Here is an 8,049-nt window from a genome sequence, read left to right on the forward strand (position 1 = left end):
GGATAGAATGAGAATTGACAAACCCCCAGGAAATAACTTTCATTCAGGAGCACTGGGAATAAAGCCATTCACTCAGTAGCACTGGAACAGGAAATACCTGAGTCAGTAATGAACTGGGAAAAAGGTAGACTTCAATACTTTGATGGCCATCTTGAATTGGGTAAAATATTAGTCCTCGGAAAGCTTCACAAGGCTTTCTGGGAAACAGAGGGGACTGGAAGTTCTGAGAGAGACCTCAAGACAGAGGAAAATTAGCGTAAGGAACAACATCTGTTTTCTGGCTGCCTGAAGGTAATTATAGACTGAGAGTGAAGTGGTCCGTAGGCCCTCTCTCAAGCCTTCCAGCTCTATGGGAACCATTCACCCTCCTGCCTGAGATCGCCCCGGGTGCTGACATTGGGCTGGACGCTGGCTTCAGTGCAACAGCTGTCAATGTACACTGACAAATGGCACCATATTTACTAGTATTTTTAGCTTGAATGTCATAGTTATGTTTTGATGCAGTACCATAAAGAGTCAGTTGTACCTAATTGTTAAGGTCTTACAATCTCATTATAAAGTTTTAAGATTTAAGTTCTTTTGTCTTAATGATTGTGTAGTTGGTCAATTACACTTAATCCAAATGATAAACATATATAGTGAGAGATGATTTCATTTTTTTAAATGACAAACATTTACTTTTGACTTTGTCAAAAAATCCCTTTTTAGTAATATCTTGCCCGAAAGCTTAATAAAATTATTTTTTCTCTCCTTCCACCCTAATCTGTAATTTTATTAGTGATGCAACTGACAGTAAACACTTATTTATGGCATCTCATTTACTATATTTTTGGGGCGAATAGCATAGTTATGTTTGGTTCAAGCACAATGAAGAGTTCCTTTTAGCCTATTGGCTAAAGTTTTAGACTTTCATTCTGAAGGTTAAGAATTTGAACCCTAATATCTCAATGATAGTGTGGCTGGTCACTTACAAGGAGATTAAATGTTGAAAATATATTGTGAAATATGATTTTATTCTTTTTAATTGTTAAATGTTTTTCTTTTCACTTGAAAAAAATGTTGTGCCTCAATGGTCATGTGTCTACTCAATTACAAAGAATTCAAATTTTCAATATATATATATATTCACTGAAAAAACCATAGGTTTCAGGGACGTTATAGTTAGTTGGACATTTCACTCATACAAAACCAGAGAAATTCAAACGTTATAGTTAGTAGAGCTAACTATAACTCACGCCCCCGCAATGCACTGCTGATGACGTCACATATTACATCACACATGACATGGTCAGTGACATCACTGATGACATCTCAAATGACATCACTGATGACATCATCCAGTGAATGTGGGTTTCTGTAAAGTTAAAATATATTTTATATATGTTAATGCCAAGGTGTATTGAAGAATGAGTTGGTGTAGAATGGGGGGTGGATGATTTAATAGGTGTGTGACTGACTGTATAAGTGAGTGATTAAATGTGTCTTACTGAATGCATGGGTTAGTGACTAAACTGTGTGAATGTCTGTATCAGTCTCTCAGTTGTTGTGTAAGCTGCTGCATGGGTTGATGATTAGGTACATGACTGTTTATATGGGTTACTTATTGGTTGCATGAGTGTCTGTATGGGTGCCTCAGTGTTTGTGTGTGTGGGTGGGTGGGCAGTGTGTGACTTTCTGCCTACATATGTGAGTGGATAATTTACTGGGTGTATGGGTTCACTAGTGCATGTGGAAATAGCTGTATAGGTGAGTGAGTGTGTGTATCAGTATGTTAGTGAGTGAATGTATGCCTCACTGGTATATGTGTGAGTAACTACATATGTGAAAGGCAGTATAAGTGAGTGTTGGAGTATATAAAGGACTATATGTGAGAGTGAGTAATTGTGAGAGTGGCAGTATAAATGAGTATGTGCTTGTGTCAGTGATTGTATAAGAGAGTAAGCATATGTTAGTATCTGTATGTATAGGTTAGATAGTGAATGTATAACTGTATAGGCGAGTAAATGGTAGTGTCATTGATTTTTTACATGTCTAGCTAGGTGTGTCAATAACTCTATGGATGAGTGACGGTGTATGAGTGTTTGTATAGGTGTATGAGTGCATATAATAGTGCTGTATTGATGAGTGACTGCATGTATGAGTAACTGTATGGGTGAATGAATGAATGAATTAATGTGTGTGTATAGCTAGGAATTAGTCAGTGGGTATATAGTAACTGCTATTGATTTGTCTATGGTTTCGAAAATGGTAATCTGAATTTTAGAGTGGGTGTATCAAAGGTTATATTAGGGTGTGATGAGGTGCATCAGATTATCACGTGGATGATATCATCAGTGATGTCATCAGAGATGTCATTTGACAGGTCATCAGTGATGTAATCAGTGATGTCACTGACCATGTCATGAGTGATGTAATATATGACGTCATCAGCAGTGCATTGCGGGTGCGTGAGTTATAGTTAGCTCTACTAACTATAACGTTTGAATTTCTCTGGTTTTGTACGAGTGAAATGTCCAACTAACTACAACGTCCCTGAAACCTATGGTTTTTTCAGTGATTTCTAAGGTTTTTTAAATGCTCATTTCTAACTATAACGTCCCTGAAACCTATGGTATTTTCAGTGAATTTCAAAGGTTTTTCAAATGCTAATTTCTAATTATAATGTTCATGAAACCTACAGTTTTTTCAGTGATTTTAAAATATCATTCCATTCTCAACCTGGTGAAAACAGCTGATATCGCCAGTTTTCCAGCAATAGCTTCCGCAAAAAAAAAATTGCCACAAATGAGAGCAACAACTAACGCTAATAATGTGCAGAGTAGGCGTTCCTGTGCAAAAATAACATAAAAACACCACTTCCCGATATTTTCAACGAGCAGCCAAATCTGCAGTGCAATCCAAAAACAGGCAATAAACTGCGTTAGCAGTAGGAATGTAACATCTGTCTTTTACTAGTGTAAAGTAGGACGACTACCTACAGTGTGAAAGGGATCTCAGCCCAGAATCACATCTGAAGACCAACACATGTCATAGAGCTACTGATTATGCACCTCCGACCCCCAAGAAGGCCACAAAACCCACTGCCACCACCCTCAGGACCTCCCCCCCGGACCAACCCCCCTACTATCACCGAGGCAGCGCACAACCGGACAGCAGACTTTCCAAAAATAGCATGGCCCCTCAGCTACACAATAGCTGAATGTTGGGAGATGTAGTTAGCAACCAAACATGTGTGAAGGACGCAAGTCAACCACCAATAATAATGCACACAATACCAATTGTAGCGGTGATGTGCTGAACAGACCTCACCATGCAGAGCACAAACCTCTCCATGTGTACATATACTGCTGGTGCTTGTAGTGTTGTGGACAGTGGACGCAACCATGTTACCTCAGGCAGTGGGGAAGATCTCGGTCATGTACCTGTATCGTCGTCCCCTGTAAGCGAATCGCAGTGGGCTGGTCCAACATACGCCACTCCAACGTAGAAGTGTGAATAAATAGGCAGGGGCTCTGGATGTGGTTCACTTGTGTGAAGGCCAACGCGTCTGCCAGAGCGCGGCCCTCACCCTGCCATGTGGCTGCTGCCATGCCCACCGGCCTCCTCGACACAGGCCCCCTGCGAACACAGCGGCACATCACCGCAGACTTATGTCTGTACAGACTACTGCCTTCGAACTACACTGCGGACAGCAGGGCTCACAATTCAGATGCAGTGGCGATTGCAGATGACGCAGTCCAGTAGGTAAGACACATTGCTCCCAGTGCAGCCCGCCCGGACCACGCATCATCGCAGGCTGCGTACACGCTGAGCGCCAGAGGTACCACTAACTCAGTGCACCACAAGTCAATGCCACGTGGCCTTTCTGAGGCACAATTCATTAGACAAAAGACATTGCTACCAGTGCGGCCCGCCCGGACGACACATCATTGCAGGTTGCGCACACGCTGGTTGCTTCAGGTGCCACTAACTCACTGCACCACAAGTCATCGCCATGTAGCCTTATTAAGGCAGAATTAAATAGACAAAAGACATTGCTACCAGTGTGGCCCGCCCGGACCACGCATCTTCGCAGGCTACGCACATGCTGGTTGCTTTAGGTGCCACTTAGTGTGCAGCTCAACTCAACTCAACGCCACGTGGCTGTGGGCCCTTGCTGACCGCTGCCTCCGGCCTACACTGCAGTCAGCAGGGCTCTCAATTAAGATTGAGTCTTGATTAATTAATTGCAGAGTCCAGCAGGCAACTAACTACAACGTCTTTGAAACCTAAATAATATCCTTTTAGTATCCTTGCTTCAAGAACTTTTTGATATCAATTATAGCTTTAGTACAATGACCAAATTCATCTTGCAAGTCCAAAGGAACACTGAAAGGCAGTCTACACTGCAGACAGCAGAGCTCACAGTTTGATTCAGTTTTGATTTATTTATTTCAGAGTGAACTGAACTCTATGTCGTTGGATTTTCTCAAGAGGAAGTCACAAAAAGCATTTCTCGATGTCTGTGCTGACTAATGCCTTCGATCTACACTGCGGACTGCAGGGCTCACAATTCAGATGGAGTCGCGATTGCAGATGACGCAGTCCAGTAGGCAAGAGATATTGCTGGCTGCGCACACGCTGAGCGCCACACCTACCACTAACTCTATACAGCTCAAGTCAATGCCACGTCACTGTGGGCCCTCCTGACCACTGCCTCCGGTCTACACTGCGTTCAGCAGGGCTCACAGTTCAAGATTATTACCGATGCAAACTGTATAAGATACTATAATCGGTTAAGAAAACCAAATGCTCCCAATCTGTGCAGCTAAAGTCAACGCCACGTGGCTGTGGGCCTTGGCTGACCGCTGCCTCCGGCCTACACTGTGGTCAGCAGAGCTCACAATTCAAATTCAGTCTTGATTCATTAATTTCAGAGTCCAGTAGGCAATTAACTATAACGTCCCCGAAACCTACACATTTAGACACTGTATTAGGCCTGGGCAAAGCACTACGCTACGCTCGCGTAGTTTGCGAAGTTCGCGCAACTTCGCACTACGCGAATTGCACGTAGCACAGTGCGAACACGCGTAGCGTAGTGTTGCGTAGTGCTGCGGTCATTTTTTGCTTGCTCGCGGTCCTCAACGTCAAGTTGGCGACCGCGAGCAAGTAAAATGACATCCCGGCGAGACTTTTTCCTTGTTCGCGATCAGCAACATCAAGTTGGCGATCGCGAGCATGGAAAATAAACCTCCCGGCGAGATTCCCAACGCGAGGAGGTCAGGTTTCTCATTGCGAGTGGTTGCATATGCTCGCGACCGCTCGTGATCAGAAACTACCAGTTCGCGTTGAAAAAGCTGCCGCTCGAGTAAAAATCTACTCGAGCAGCAGAAAACTACAGTTCGCACTGTGCAAGATGCCATTTTAAATGATTGCACAGTGCCGGTTGCTTGTCCGCACTGTGCAATCATTGAAAACGACATCTGGCACAGTGCGAACAAGGTACTACGCAGTTTGCGAAGTGCTACGCGTAGCTCGTGTAGTGCGAACTGCACTTTGCGTAGCTTCGCGAAATGCTACTTCGCGAACTACGCCCAGGGTTACAATGTATTCCATACATATTTCATCTTTTGTTACCTACACTGCAGTCAGCAGAGCTCACAATTTTCATTGAGACATGATTTATTAATTGCAGACAGAATTATACTCTATGTCCTCGGATTTTGTCAGGAGGAAGTGACAAAAAGCATTCCTTTATGCCGGTGCTGACTACTGCCTTCCATCTACATTGCGGACTGCAGGGCTCACAATTCAGATCGAGTTGCGATTGCAGATGACGCAGTCCAGTAGGCAACAGACATTGCCACCAGTGCAGCCCTCACGGACCACGCATCATTGCTAGCTGTGCACATGCGGAATGCTTTTGATGCCCCTACCTCAGTGCACCACATCTGATGGACCCTTTGTGATAGAATCTTTTGTGTATGATTTCAGATCTGGTGCCCTTTGTGATAGAATCTTTTGTGTATGATTTCAGATCTGCTGTCTCTACCTCAGTGTACCACAAGTCATGAACCCTTTACGATAGAATCTTTTGTGTATTATTTCACATCTGCTGCCCCTAACTTAGTGCAACACAAGTCATGGGCCCTTTATTATTGAATCTCCATGTGTGATCCGATGATTACTGTTGTACTTGTTACCAGCACCAACCATTCCCAGAGGGCTGGCTTACACTCACCCCACAAGCATCCAGCACAGACGTAACTGGACATGTGACCCTGATAATTAAAAGGAGTTGAGCGCTCGTGCCCGCATCCAGTTCCACTATCTATCTGTGTCTGTGTGTTCATTATGTATGCAAGATGCTGCCCCTGGGCCCTACCACATTATATTGTGCTGTGGACAGAGTGTGCAACCATGATACCTCTGGCAGTGGGGGAAAACCTTGGTTATGTAACTTTGTCTCGGTAATTGTACAAGTACGTACGTAGAGACTGGATCATTAGAGTACTGCAAGGAGAGTGTATAGTGAATTTATAAATGCTTGGGGATTGGCAGAGTGATTGTATAACTACATATGTTGGCGCAGCCTAACCCTGAACACGAGCTTAGCTCTAATTGACTGCCCTCCATGTGCCAAAAACAGAAACTTGAACTTTCCATGGCCCTGTATTGCTACAGCTGCAACACTCCACTGAATGTGCAATAAAAATTCATATCCACACAGATGTGTCATGTCCACCATCTTTCATGTGTGGAATTATGGATGAATGTAGGGTCAGTGATTCCCTGTATCTTCCATGTTGGCCATGTTGTGGGACTTGGCTCACAGAGTGACACATTGGCGCTTGCAACCTGGGTGGTGGCAGCACTACAACACGGACACCCGCATCAGTTGATTCCTCATACAACTCACAACGGAGCCCCGCCCATAGCTCTGGAGTCATTCTTCACAGCCTCACGCAGGACTGGCATACACCAGGCCAGCCCACTCCGCTTACGCTTACAGGGAAGGACAACAACGCTACATGGCCCAGGTTTTCATTGCAGTGATCTGCTGGTCACAGGCCTAGTTTTCGGTACGCCACAGCCACTCCCTCATGGCTGGTATACACCCACACTACACCCATCCAGCACAGACATCACAGGACATGTGACCCTGCCAATAAAAAAGACCGGGCACACGTGCTCTATGCCATTTTAGAGTTGCTCACACTGGATGCACTGCAGGCGGCACAGGCACACCGGCACGGGATGGTGACTTTCGGTCCAATGAGGTACGGGTACCGTAACTACTGAGCGGGTGTGCAGCCTGTGGTGATGGCCCGTCCCGGCGGTCTGGATATCTCAGGTTTTGTGTGCCCTGCTGGACCGCAGTGCAGGCCTGAGCCATCACACAGTGCAGGGCTACTGCCATGTGGCGTCGTCTCGCTGGTCACCGAGTTAGTGGCACCGCAAGTGCTGAGGGGGTGTGCAACCTGCGATGAAAAACCAAGTGCACTAGTATGTCCTCTGCCATGGCGAAATCAAGACTCAGCACCAAATGTGAGACCTGGTGTCCTACAGAGTGGCTCTGCATGATATGGAGGGTGCCCTGTCTGCGTGCCCCTGGGCTTGGGTCTTGCAGCGACATGTGGTAGGCCCTCTTTTCTACACGCAGGTTGGGAAAGGTGAGCAGAGAGGCTTGTTTGCGCAGCAGCGGGCAGTCACCTCCTGGAAGTGGTAGTGCATGGGGTGCAGCAGCCTGGGTGCGCAGCGGTGGGCAGTCACCTCCGGGCAGTGGGAGTGGATGGGGTGCAGAAGCCTGGGTGCGCAGCGGTGGGACAGCGATTTAGGCGTGCACAGTTGTATGTACTCTGCCATTACTGATTCCATACTACATTTCAGATGAGTAAGCTTAAGGGCTACACTATGTTGCGGCACGTGGCTGGAGACACACTGGTGGTGGAAAGGTGAGTTGTGAGGGTTTTGTCCACAGTGTGGGCACTCACTGTCCCTCTACATCTCTTACTTTCTCTCCCTCACACTCTTTCTCTCTCTCCTCTCTCTCTCACTCTTTCTTCCTCT

Source organism: Triturus cristatus, chromosome 12 (assembly GCF_964204655.1).
Source record: "Triturus cristatus chromosome 12, aTriCri1.1, whole genome shotgun sequence".
NCBI classification, from domain to species: Eukaryota; Metazoa; Chordata; class Amphibia; order Caudata; family Salamandridae; genus Triturus; species Triturus cristatus.